At 39.6% G+C, this 14,606-nt stretch overlaps 1 protein-coding gene across 1 annotated transcript in view; it reads right to left on the bottom strand.

Moving 5' to 3' along the window:
• SND1 (staphylococcal nuclease and tudor domain containing 1) overlaps positions 1 to 14,606 on the bottom strand; it is a 410,452-nt gene that overhangs the window by 212,149 nt on the left and 183,697 nt on the right. The gene's annotated exons all lie outside the window — the stretch shown is intronic.

The following is a 14,606-nucleotide window of genomic DNA, read 5'->3' as shown; positions in this document are numbered from 1 at the left end:
CTCTGCCATTCTGTACGTACTCTAAACAGAGCTGGTACGATAGAATTAATGGAGGTAAAAGGCTATGCTTTGGGAACAAAACTGATCTGAGAAAAAATACATTTGTAAAGTTTCTTTTATTCTTCCTACTACCTATATCTGTACTTATTTGAGAAGAGAGAAGAATGATGGTTTTGGAGCTTCCTGTTTCCTCTAGACTTCTTTTCATAGTGCTTATTAATACTGGCTGCACATTAGAATCACCATTCAAAACACCAATGCCAGGTCCAATGCCAGGCCAATAAACCCAGAATCTCTAGGGGTGAAGAATATTTGAAAAGAACAAATTGGGGGGGCGCCTGGGTGGCTCAGTCGTTAAGCGTCTGCCTTCAGCTCAGGTCATGATCCCAGGGTCCTGGGATCAAGCCCCGCATCGGGCTCCCTGCTCGGTGGGAAGCCTGCTTCTCCCTCTCCCACTCTGCCTGTTTGTGTTCCCTCTCTTGCTGTGTCCCTCTCTGTCAAATAAAAAAAAAAAATTGGGGGGGTGCCTGGGTGGCTTAGTCGGTTAAGCGTCTGCCTTCAGCTCAGGCCAGATGCTGGGATGGAGCCGTGCGTCAGGCTCCCTGGCTCAGCAGGAGTCTGCTTCTCCCTCTCCCTCACCCACCCTCATCACCATCCCACTCATGCTTGCCTCCCTCCTTGCTTGTTCTCTCAAATAAAATCCTAAAAAAGTGGGGGGGGGATAAATATGGGTACCCAGATTTCAAATATGGGGCACCATTTTTTTTTAAGTGTCCCAGGTGGTTCTATCATGTAATTTTGAGGAAAAGTACCCAGACAGAAAAGTTCAACTAATATATTCTCTTTTTCCAAATTTCAAGGGCCAAGAGTGACCTAACACAACTTAAGGCCCCAGGATCATAAATGTATTAAAGAACCTGGCACTCCCCAAAGAACAAGAACCTAAGCATAGACCAATTTTTGGAACTGGCTCAGGAACAGCAAATTCATTCCTATTGGTTCAATTTAGGTCACAGGAAGACTAGTGATAGGTTGTGAGAGCAACCAGAGAGAAGATTCCTCAGATTCCTCATCTTTGTCTCTTCAGAATAGAACTGCCAGTTGCCATGCGGCATTTTCTAGGCAGCTGTGATGAGCCCCCTCCAAAATGTAGGCATCACTTGGGGAGGGGGAGTTCTCCGCCTCTCAGGGGAAGAGGGACAAATAAGCAAACTCGTGGCCATTATGACAAAACCAGGCCTACGTACCCAGTCTATTATTAGCCTGACATTAAACACCACTTAAAAACAAAACAAAACCACCCGCCCACACAAACACACACCCCAAGACAGAAAATTACATAATGGCATCTGGAATGATCTGCTCTGACAGTGAAAGTAGAACCAGCCAAATCGCAGAGGTCTAGTAAAGACCAAAATGGGCATGAGGTAGCCCCAGAGAGTCATTTTCAAGTCCTCTATAGTCTATGCAAATGTTGAGATACATAAACAATGCTTTGTTTAGAGGAAGAAGTTCAAAATAATACCCTAGGTTCTGGAAGGTTGTCATCCTGCTCTAAAGTCACTATTAAGTGGCAGAGTAACTAACTCTATGTTCCTTTAGCAAATCCAATCATTTTAGAGAAATTAGAAGAAAATTATCTTGGCACAGGTTGCTTCTTAGGGTGGAAGCTCAAGAGAAGTTCTGTCATATGGGTCAGAAAGAAAAAAAGGGCCCAGTAAAGAATTCCACTACCTGTCCTGTTACAGTTTACAGTCCACACCCCAGCCAGCGGGCACCACGGGAACGGGAGAGTGGTGCTCTCATTCCCCAGAATCCATTAGCAACTGGACCAAGCCCAGTGTCAGTGTGGCTGTGGTTTAGAATATGTAACTGCTTTAGACTTAACTGCTTTCAGAATCTCTGCAAGTAAAAGCTCTAGAAATGAGTCTCCACTTATAAAACTAAGTCAAAACCAATAGTCTTCTGGTGGTCAACATTTTTCTCTAAGAATTAGAAGACGTAATAGTTTTTCACTAGATGATTCTTAGATCTAATATAAGCAACAAATGAGCCCCACAAAAAGGCTAAGGATTTTGAAATTTCTTCTTCTCTTCTACTCTTTGGGGAGGGCAGGGTTATTCTGGTCCCTGGCTTTGAAACACAGTAAACCACTACAGAGCCTTTGCGGTCAACCCTCACTCAATGGTCTGATCTCTCCACAGCCACAGGCTCTGCTAAGTGACAAGTGAAGAACAGTTCCAGAGGGAGGTTTTTGAGGAAGTGGTGACAAGAATAAATGCTCTGTATAGCTGCTTCTGAAAGAAAAAAAGTGATTTTGCAATCAATGCTAACGTGATGGGGGGGGTGTTGGTGAAGAAGAGATGGTCTAAGAAGTACAACAGAATTCCCCTTGCTGTCGACCCAATATGTGATGGTTTATGCATCACAATTTTAACACAATAGAAGCTCACACTAAGGCAATAGTTTGCTGAGTCACAGTTGATACGTAAGCAGGTATATCAGAAATCTAAAAGGCTCCATGTAAAACCCACACTGGAAACTTAACAGAAGACAGTCCCAAGTTTCCTTTATCTGTTGGGAAGTTCATGCTGTTATTAAACATCTCCAAATTCTATCATACACATTGACTTCAAAGGTCCAACTATTTCCTCTCTCCAAGTTCCACTTGTAAACATTTTTACTAATGGCACCAAAATTCACAAGGACATCACAACAGAAAGGGTCATTCAGTAAGTTTCACAAAATACAACTTTCAGGGATGCCTGGGTGGCTTAGTCAGTGAAGCAGCTGCCTTCAGCCCAGGTCATGGTCCCAGGGTCCTGGGATTGAGTCCCACATCACACTCCTTGCTCAGCAGGGAGCCTGCTTCTCCCTCTCTCTTCCTCTGCTTGTGCTCTGTCAAATAAATAAAATCTTTAAAAAAAAAAATACAACTTTCAGTAGAACTCTTCGGGGGTGGGGGGACATGTAATAGCACTTCCTAAAACACTTAAGGTTAGTAGTCCTCTGCCTTTTCAACCACTTCAGGTATGTAGATAGGCATATCACTAACTATTAGCACTATATCCAGATAGATTGCTTGTTAGCACACCTCTTGCTTTGAAGGATTTTTTTTTTAATTAATTAATTTTTTAAAGTAGGCTCCATGCCTAGTGTGGAGCCCAGTATGGGGCTTGAATGCAGGATCCTGAGATCAAGACCTGAGCAGAGATCAGGAGTTGGACGCTAAACCGACTGAGCCACCCAGGTACCTCAAGATGTTTTCAACAAATTACTTTTACTAAGGGATAAACTGTATGTGCATTAAACTTCTTGAAACATGAAAACTTACTTATGAATACCACCTGTACCTTTATGCAAGTACTTATCAATCATTACTGTATTAACATAGTATATATTTAAGAATTAGAGGAGGGACGCCTGGGTGGCTCAGTCGGTTAAGCGTCTGCCTTTGGCTCAGGTCATGATCCCAGGGTTCTGGGATTAAGTCCCACATCGGGTTCTCTGCTCAGTGGGGAGCCTGCTTCTCCCTCTCCCTGTGCCTGCTGCTCTGCCTACCTGTGTGCTCGCTCTCTGTCAAATAAATAAATAAAATCTTAAAAAAAAAAAGATTTAGAGGAAAAATGGATATAAGTTAGCCATCATGGTAATTTTTAAAAAGTGAGAAAAGAGATAAATCCAATTGAAGGGCCTGGCATGGAACAATAAAAATGGACTACTAAAGGGGCGCCTGGGTGGCTCAGTCGGGTGAATGTCTGACTCTTGATTTCAGCTCAGGTCATGATCTTGGGGTCCTGGGATCGGGCCCCACATCAAGCTCCCCCCGCTCTACAGGGAGTCTGCTTGTCTCCCTCTCCTTCTGCCCCTCCCCCACCTCTCTCTCTCATAAATAAATCTTTAATAAAAAATGGCCTACTACAAAATCCAAGCCATAATCCAATGAGGCATTTTGTTTTGTTTTTTAATTAACCTACAGGCAACTACTACATACCAGGCATTTCCTATATCTTATTTAAGCTAATACTTAAGTTCTAATACTTAGAACATTCTGTGAGGTAGCAGTTTATCAGTGGATTAGCTTAGCCAGGAAGAATGTTAAGACTAAGAAGAGGATGAAATATAAAAACATTCAAGAAAAATCCTTAAAAAGAAGTTTGAATGAAAAAAAAATAGCCAGAAGTGTGTGAGAGAGGACAAAGAAAGAAAGGACAGGGCTGGCTGGCTCAGTCAGTAGAGAATACAATTCTTGATCTCCGGGTCATGAGTTCAAGCCCCACGCTGGGTGTAGAGATTATTCAAATAAATAATAAATGAACTTTTAAAAAAAGAAAAGAGAGGGGCGCCTGGGTGGCTCAGTCGTTAAGCGTCTGCCTTCGGCTCAGGTCATGATCCCGGGGTCCTGGGATCGAGCCCCGCATCGGGCTCCCTGCTCGGCGGGAAGCCTGCTTCTCCCTCTCCCACTCCCTCTGCTTGTGTTCCTTCTCTCACTGTCTCTCTCTCTGTCAAATAAATAAATAAAATCTTTAAAAAAAATAGAAAGAAAGAAAGAAAGAAAGAAAGAGAAAAAGAGAGAAAGGACAGAAGCCACTAAATATGAAATTACATCAATGGCAACCAGTTGAGTTCAGAGGCTTGGAGCTGATGTGAGAACTTGACTGTTAGGTCTTAGTAAATATGCTGAACATTTAAATGCATTAGTACATTTAATCCTCACAACCACCCGATGAGATGTGAGATTATTATATCTAAATTACATAAGAAAAAACTAAGGCTCAAGATTGCACAGCTATCCGGTAGCAGGGCTGAGGTTTTACATCACGTCTGTTTATCTCTAAAGCCTACTTTTATCAGACACCCAACAACAACCTGCCTTAGACTTCATGTCAACACTAGGTCAAGTAGCCAATTTTCCTGTTCCTAGATTCAATTCTCAAGAAATAACCAGCACTCAAAAGGAATACCCCCCACATAAAAGCTATTATATTAGCATGATTAAACAATAGATAATTTCCCTTTATTTCCTAAAACTTCTGAAAACGTTACAATTTTTTTTGTGATTTTATTTATTTTTATTATGTTCAGTTAGTCAACATATACTTCATCATTAGTTTTTGATGTAGTGTTCAACGATTCATTAGTTGCATATACAATTTTTTTATTACTTAAAAAAAAAATCAATTCACTCAGCATGAACTAGAGCAAATCCCCTGTAAGGCAGCATCACGACTGGGAGATAACAGAATCTACAAAAACTCCATTCCTATTTACCTTACCACTTTGTACTGTGCTGGTCAAAGGAATTGTAAAGAGAAAGGTGCTGAGAAATGGCATATAAAAGACACAGAATTTTTGCTTATTGGTAACCATGTCAAATGTCCCCTCTCCTTATCACATCAATTGCATTATCCAAAAGAATAAAGAAAGAATGCTTGAGGGAGGTCAGAATGGCAGACTGAGAACTTATGTCCACATGACATCCTTTACAAGGTCCCACTGAAATGACAGAAAAGACAGATATGGACAAGAATAGAGCCCTAATGGTGCTAGCAAACAAGAAAAAGTGTGTTAACAGCATATCAGAAAGTTTGCACAAATCCTGAAAGACAGAAAGCAGATGGGATCTGATTGGTGGAGAATTGGCAGTGCCTCAAGGGCCTTTATTGACAAAATAAAAAGCAGCATAGCGAGGAGGCTTTGGGAACATCATTTGAGCAATTAATCAGGACCCACATTCAAAAGAGCTGGATCAGCCAGCCTCATTCCAGTCCCTATGATTCCCACAAAGTTATTAAGAGCAGAGGGTTTTGACCCTTGGCAGATAGCCAAGAAATAATCTACCAGCAAGCACAGGCATTTCTTATATCACATACTATGTGTGTTCCTGAACAGTTCACATTCTACAAAACCACCCAGAAACCACTAAACAAACAGGGCTTGAGAAGAAAAACTGGATTATGGGTAGACTACTTAGGCCCTATGGAACTTGTAGCCCAAGTACTAGCAAAAACAACCCTAATAAAAACAGGGGTACAGTTAAACCTCTACTGGCAGAGTAGCCATAAATCACAGGGCTCCCATGCTTTCTCCTCCTTCTAGAGGGGTTTTGTTTCTACTAGAGACAATTTTAATCAAAATAGAAAATCCAACTCAGGCTGTAGCCTTCTTCATTAATCCACTGTTTAAATACTGGAGGAAGTGTCTTCACAGCTTTTTCAACTATCGTAGCAGGGTGCTACTGGGGTTAACGAAGCAGAAAGCAGAAAGACACTTAAGTAGTCATGACTTACACTAAAGGAAGATTTCTCAACTTTACATTCCGAGATTTTTCTTTTTCTGTCTCTCTATTGCTAAAGCTCTACCTTTAATTGGGAGAAGGCTTACTTATCGATTCACTATTTTAAAGTATCTGAGAATACCATTTCTAAACCAACACAACTTCAACATTATGCCAGTGAGATTCCCCAGATTACCAAGGTCATGTATAGGACAATTCATGGTTTTAGAACAGAGGGTAGGTGATTTAACCGGGGAAGGACCTTAGATGCAGGTTGTAGTCTGTAAGAAACACAGAGGCACAGCATTTGAGACTGAATCAGACAAACACATCACATCCCCTTCTCTCCCCACTCCAGTAAAGCACACGTAAGTTTGTCACCAGCAAAGGAATGCTGCCTTTGCTTTGACAGATTTAGTGGGGTCTGAACTTTGCTTGCTTCCTCTATGTTCCAGGTCCAAACACTTCAGGCACCCCACAAGGAAGGCTGCCTCTGATTCTGCCTGCTCACCAATGCCCTTTCATGACAGAGACATCTTGGGGAAGCAGGCATAGAAACTGCAGAGGGGGGTGCCTGGGTGGCTCAGTTGGTTAAGCGACTGCCTTTGGCTCAGGTCATGATCCTGGAGTCCTGGATGGAGTTCCACATCGGGCTCCTTGCTCAGCAGGGAGTCTGCTTCTCCCTCTGACCCTCCGCCCCTCATGTGCTCTCTCTCTCTCATTCTCTCTCTCTATTAATAAATAAATAAAATCAAAAGAAAAGAAAAGAAAAGAATAAAGAAAAGAGAAAAGAAAAGAAAAGAAAAGAAAAAAAGAAAGAAAGAAAGAAAGAAAGAAAAAAAGAAACTGCAGAGGGACACCATGCCAACCCCAATCTGGTCCTTTCTTCATACATATAAATCAAGGTTCCCCAAATATTTAAGGATTTATGAAAGAAAATAAACAAAACAAACAGAACATTTAGTCATGGGGGATAATTCAATGGAAGATGATTTTTAAATTTTTAAATACTATTCTCAGACAGAGAAAGAACTGTATTTGTGGAGTAGGAACAGGGTGCTGTTAAAACACTTGAACAAAAAATTTAAATATGAGTGCTGAAATAAAAAACAATTAAAATGGGCTAGATTAAGAGAATCATCTCTGCAAATTTCATAGAAGAAATCATTTCAGTTTTAGAACTACCAATACATTCCTGATGCTTAACACAGTGCTTAGTACACACCAGGCATTTTATAACTACTTACATGAACTAATGAGTAAATGAATGAATGAGATGAGAGAGTAAGAGAGTGAGAATGAATGAAGATGACTCAATATGCATGGCTGGCTGGTGAAGCAAGCTGAAAGATAAAGTTGAAGACAGCTCCTTGTATGTAGAACAAAAATGCAAAGTCTTATAAAAAAAATAAAAGTAAATTTACAGAGATATAAAGCATAAGGTACAATACTGATAGAATTTTCAGAGTCAGAAGCAAAAGGGAGAGAAAGAAAATAATTCAGGAAGTAATAGAAAAAAACATCTCCAAGTTGAAGACATGAGTGTTCGGCCCACTGAATATGCAGCAAAAAAGGACACACCTAGAAATATTTCAATAAATTTTCAGAAAACCAAAGATAAACAGAAAATTGTAAAATCTTCCAGAGCCAGGAAAAAAAAAAAAGTTAAAGAAATGGAAATTTAAAGGAGTGGAGATAGAATTCTCATGAATATTGGTGAAGCAATACAACAACATGCCTTCACAGTTCTTGGGAAAATAATTTTGAAGGTAGAACTAACAACAAAGAATATAGGCAAAATGAAGATATTTTCAGACATGCAGAACACCCATGCATTAAAATCAAGGTTCTTCACCAAATCAAAAGGAAATACCACAAAAAGAATGAACTGAGATACAAATGGCAGGTGCATATGAAGAAGTACAAATGGGGGCGCCTGGGTGGCTTAGTTGGTTAAGCATCCAACTCTTGATCTCAGTTCAGGTCTTGATCTCAGGGTCATGAGTTTAAGCCCCAAGCTGGGCTCCATGCTGGGCGTGGAGCCTATTTTAAAAACAACAACGAGGGCGCCTGGGTGGCTCAGTTGGTTAAGCGACTGCCTTCGGCTCAGGTCATGATCCGGGGGTCCCGGGATCGAGTCCCGCATCGGGCTCCCTGCTCAGCGGGGAGTCTGCTTCTCCCTCTGACCCTCTTCCCTCTCGTGCTCTCTCTCATTCTCTCTCTCTCTCTCAAATAAATAAAATCTTTAAAAAAAAATAAAATAAAAACAACAACGAAACAAACAAACAAAAAAACAAAATGGAGAAAGAGACAGACATACACACATAGAGAAAAACACATACAGGGAATTAATTTAACATTTCTCTGGGGATAAAATGACATAGGATTTCTTTTTCTGTAGGTCTTCTCACTCTATCATACTTGGTTCAACAATAACTTAGAACTACTATGGGGTGGAGGTGGAGGGTAATTTTTTTTGGGTTAAACTCACAAGCAAAGCTTAGAAGACAATTACACTGACAGAGGAGTAATGTAATAAATCTTGAAACAGAAGAAAAACCTTTTATTTATTTAAGAGAGAGCGAGAGAGAGTGCAGGGGAAGGGGTGCAGAGGGAGAGGGAGAGAATCTCAAGCAGACTCTCAGCTGAGTGCGGAGCCAGATGGTGCGGTGGGCTCAATCTCATGAAGCTGAGATCACCACCTGAGCCAAAATCGAAAGTCAGACACTTAACCGACTGAGCGACCCAGGTGCTCCAGAAGAAAAACTTTTAAAAGGAAAGAGGAGTCCAAAAAAGGTAGCATTCTAACTTTCTTATCTTTCAGAGAGGGAATTACTCTATAAAGTTAATCAGAAACAGTAACTGAATTTTATAAAGTTCACTAATAGTAAAACTTAAATAATATAACAAAATTGGGGGTTAAAGGAAGGAAGTAATAGTGAAAATATTAAAAAATATTCATCTTTTATATAAGGAAGCAAATAGATACAGTTTAAACATTTTTAAACTAGTAGTGTGAATTTTTAAGGCTATAAAGATAACTGTCCAAAAATTAAAAAGCAGACATGGCTAAGAAGTTAACATCTATGCTTCCATGGGAACATCTGTGGGAGGCAGGGGCCCAGTCGGTGACATTAATATTGTCTCCATACTTCCTCAGGTGCTAAGAGTATCTTCAGGATGCTGCAGGCAGCTCTAAGTAAGAACACTAGGTCCAGAAAATTGGGTTTCAAGAGGCCACTTTTTTTTCCTATGTTTAGCTTGAAAGTCAGATATTAGTATGTTTTAAAATTTGAAGACTTGAGAGATAGGAGGTTTGGTCTGATTGTGAAAGCCTTAAAGCTACAGAAAAACACTCAAGCTATAAAAGCTGGGGACTGTAGGACACTTATTCCTACTGTGGCTGAGAAAAACCAAACTAGGATTCAAAAAGGATTATTCTAGAAGGACTAGACCTGACTTCAAGCTTCAGTCACTTATAGAAGACTTTAGGAAAGAAGTATTCCTGCGAACTGGAACCAGAGAAAAAGAAAAAAGAAGCAGAAGTCTCATCCCTTGCAAGTGTGATTGCCTGGTTTACATAAATATAATAAAAGACAAGCTCTATCTATGAAGAATCCAGAGAGACACAAAGAAAGTTCAAAAGGATGGCTTTGAGGCTGCTGGATGACTGTCATTAGAACAAAGAGGTAGTAACTAAGATGTCCCAAGTCCAAAAGATCTTCGACAATACCTCTGGCAGCAAGGCCTCATACTTGTGTGGGCATCAAAGGAGCAGACAGCAAAAGGGCAAGGCAGGAAAGCAGTAGAGGGAAACATGGTTTCAAAAAGAATGTTAGGAAAAAAAAAATCACCCCCCCTCAAAATATGACGTTGTACAAAAACAGGCCATTTCCAATTGTTTCTGTTCTACAGTTTCATCTCTATGCCATTCTTTCCAAAAACAGGTCATGTCAATGGTCTCCCACCATTGCGAAACACTTCACAGGAGAAATACTGGGGAAATACCTTAAGTGATACTGTATCTGCTGGATCTGTTAAAATTTTCCAGGGCTGGAGGGGCGCTAAATGTGAATGTGAGTACGTGAGGCTTAACCCTAAAGTTGTATTTTTTAGATGTCCCCTTATAAATGTGAACAAATTTTAACACCTTTCTTTAAAAAGGTGACATGCAGAAAGAGTGAGCAACCAGTTAATACATTAAAATATGGGTTTGCCAAATTGGAGCTTCAAGTAATTGGGAAGTCCAGCACAAGAAAAGGTCACCCCAGAAAATTTTCACTCCTCAAGAAGGCTCTGACAATAAAGAAAGAACGAGATTTTAATCACTGAAGCTAATTACATAGAAGACTAAATCACAGGAAGAGTTATTTCAGTGTCTTAAATACAATAAAAAGTAATTAACAGGAAGTGCCATCTTGACAGCTTCATGTCACAAACCAAGCCTAAAAGGCTCAGCTAATTCCCAGCCCGGGAGCCAGAGAATGAGAAACAACTCTATGTCTGATCTTTTTATTTTTTATTTAAACTGTTTTGATTAACAGATAACAACTCTTGCCAACTCTACAGTGAAGTTAATCAAGAAAAAAATTTTAACTATTAGAGGAATGATGAACCTCGTTTTCGTTGATTCTCTAGAGGGCAAGAGATAAGAACAGAAGACTGTCACACCAGAGGTACCTCACAGAGATCCTGTGACTCAACTCCCACCCCTACACCAAAAAGAAAAACAGAAGGACTAGACTGAACCGTATTGAGGATACAATTCACACAGTTTGACATGTGAAATACACCAAAAAATCTGCTCTGATATAACTGCAAGAGACTCCACCTCATCTGCCTCCCCCTCTCAGCAGCTTGAGAGACGCTCTTCCATAGTTAGAGGAGCCCAGCTGATCTCTTGAACAGGAAAAGCCTCTAGATGCTATAAATGCCCATATTTTGTTGTAGGCCTACAGAGGTTGATAGGCATAATTTGGACTGGATGACTTCTTAATTCTGCAACATTTCTACTAGCTTGAACAAAGACTATCTTTCAGAGGTGATGCATTACTATAGGAGCTCTCCTAAATGACCTTCCCTGACCTGACCTGTACATTCCAGGATTTCAGCTAATGCCAATGAGAATGAATGAGGGCCACTCAGACATACCTGTGCACTTCTGTCCCAACCTGTTGAGCCATTTGTTTCTGATCCCGTAACTATTTATACTGGTTGTCCTTGTTATTTTTAATTATGTACTCCATTAAATATTTTATTAATAACTGAAAAAGGAGTATATAAAAAATGTGTGTTTATGAAAACAGATGAATATTTCTAAAAGGTTTAATAAGATGAATGGCTTTCAAATGGCTACAAAATAAATGAGGGGGATGTAAATCACAAAAATCTAGGGTTTCATAATTAGTGTTTTTAAGTACTTATTCTAAAGAGGAAGTTATGCAATTTATCAGGTTATCAAATAGCTGACCTACTCTGCCCATATATCAAAGATTTGGAAATATTTGTACATTTTTATGTTTAAAATGAAATGAAAATATTTTAGATTTAAAAAAAAAATCCCTTCTCTAGACAGTGTTTTTGAATAATTAACCATTACACTCAGAAAAAAGGCTGTTAGTATACCTAAATCCTGACTGTAAAGCTGAGTATTTGAACATTATTCATTTAACTTTTTTTTTAAAGATTTTATTTATTTATTTGAGAGAGAGAGAGAGAGCACATGAGAGGGGGGAGGGTCAGAAGGAGAAGCAGACTCCCCGCTGAGCAGGGAGCCTGATGTGGGACTCGATCCTGGGACTCCAGGATCATGACCTGAACCAAAGGCAGTCGCCTAACCAACTGAGCCCCAGGCGCCCCTCATTCAACTTTTTTATAATATTATTTGGAATGATTTGCAAAAGTACAGAAAATTCACAAGAATAAAAACAAAATCAAGGCAAAAGTGAAAGTAAAGAGAAAGTATGAGTACGAATGGAACATAAAAAGCATAAGAAGCATTAAAATGTTCTTCTTCCAGAAACAGCCTATCTTTGGCAAGGACGTCCCAATAACCAAACAAAAAAGGAAAACTATTCAATACAACTTCTCCAGTATTGATTACATAACAACAAAATCAGGGCTCAATAGAAACAAGTGTCCCACTATCCCCTGTTAAGCTTCATAAAGGGACACCCTGCAATATAATAAACAAAAAATTCAAAAATTTATTGAAACTCCTACCATATGCTGAATACTAAGACTACAACAGGGAATTTAAGTGACAAAAATCCCTGTCTTTAGGGAGCTTACGGTCTAGTGAGAGTCTGTCTCAAAAGTATCCGTAAATCTCAGTTATTTCTCCTGAAGGCAGCCCAGCAGTTGTTTCACAAAGTCTAGTTTAGTAGAAACAACTCTATGAAGAAACTCATGATGCTTCCCAGGCACCCTGCTAGGCTGGTCTAATCAAGGAGACAATTTAGGTATCTAGAAGAATCAATACGCTTGTAAATACTTTGGCAAATCATACAAAAATAGTATTTCTTATAATCCAGTTACAAGAACTGAGAGGTAGAGAAAGGTCAAGGTTATCATCCCAGGCATGAACCTAAAGTACAGATAGTCAATGCTGTCAATTAAGACCCATCCACTTGCATTAACCAACCAAACTGAAAAAAAGATTGATACCTTCTTATGAAGAAGGCTTGAGAATCTGACCAAAACCTTGGTTGGAACAGAGAGTCACCTAACCTTTGCAGAAAGGCATGGTAGCCTGAAGGAGTAATCTCCATCAAAGCCAAGATCAACAAAGTCAGAACCTCAAGGTTTCATGGCATGGAGCATGCCCACAACACCCTACTATGGAATTTTTAAACTAGCTGTTTCAAATTGTCCTATAAAAAGAAAAAGCTCTGTAACACACTCAGGTTATGTAGATTTTAAGCAGTGTGAATTTACTTTAAGAATATACCTCAGTGGTAACTAAATGAAATAACCTACTCTAATGGACTGTTAAACATGGGTGGAAACCATCTACAAAAATAAAGACGTAGATTTTTACAGTAGTGACACTGTTGTTTGTACCAGTATATTAGATAGCAGGAGCAGTTATTTACTGATATGACTCCTTGTTTGTGACAGTTAAAATTTTAATATATAGGAATACTAACTTTCTAGCTCTCCATAATAGAGTAGCATGCATCCAGCTCCTAAGAAGTAGTGACAGAGTGATACTAATCATTATTGCAACTTATACAGACAGGAAAATGACCAAAATATGTCCTAGTCTTTCCCATGTCAAAAATATCTGATTTGTCAAGATTCTACTTCTAATAAAGCCTGTCACTTGTGATGGTATTAAGGTAGTGACAACAAAAGCCTGTATCGAGATCCTCTCCACAAAGTCTCTTAACTGTTGTGTGAACGGTAATGTTTACATAAATATAGGGAGTGATAATAGTGACCAAAAATAGTTATTGCCGAAGTGTGATAGCAAACGAGCAGAAAAGGTTCCTCTTTGGTATGAGAGCTTCTGGAAGGTACATTAGCTGCAAGATCCTCTCTTTCCTTTCAGAGGCACGCTGTCGCTTAGAGGTATTGCTCCTAATGGGCTCCATTGTACTTTCAATAAGACAATCCCTGTTTTGATGGGAAACCTATTCTTTTCTTCTCCTCCACTATGCCCTCTTAAAAGAGAAGAAAAATACCAGTTTGGTAACAAACAGCATTTAAGATTGTTAACTAGAAATGGAAACAATTATCACGTTGGTATATTTTACGCAGAGTAAGAACTGCTACTGGGGACTGACTGTTTTAATATTCATTGTGGAAGCATGGCCCAGCAGGCTGCAGGCTTCCTCCTTCCCCGTCAGATACCTCCCTTGAAAGACTGTTCATCAACCAAGCTCCCAAGAGACTTTGGAATAGAACAGGATATGACCAGCACAAAAGAGAAAGGCCCCATCATCTAATGAAAACATACATCTGTATAAAGAAAATGTCCAATGAACACTTCTTCTTCCCCTGCCCTCCCTTTTTTGAGGGGGAGGGGGGTAGTCTATAATTGAACTTCCTAAATGAATGTGCAGATAATTTTTCCACCTAATGTTGGATAGTACCTAGGGCCTGACAATAAATGGCATTATTAATAGTAATAATGTATGCTACATACTGCCAAGCACACAGAGCCCAGTAAATCTTAAACAATAAAAGAATATGATCAGCTAATGAATGATTATAAAATGCTTTGCAAATGTAAAGTGCTACACAGATATAATAATTAAGCAGCACTGTGTTAAGAGCAACAGAAAGCAAATCAGGGAGAAAAGAAAGGAGAGATGTGACTGAGGAC

The sequence above is a fragment of the Zalophus californianus genome, chromosome 12 (genome assembly GCF_009762305.2).
Source record: "Zalophus californianus isolate mZalCal1 chromosome 12, mZalCal1.pri.v2, whole genome shotgun sequence".
Classification (NCBI taxonomy): domain Eukaryota; kingdom Metazoa; phylum Chordata; class Mammalia; order Carnivora; family Otariidae; genus Zalophus; species Zalophus californianus.
The sequence above is the reverse complement of the archived record's forward strand: the minus strand, read 5'-3'. Positions and strand labels throughout refer to the sequence as shown.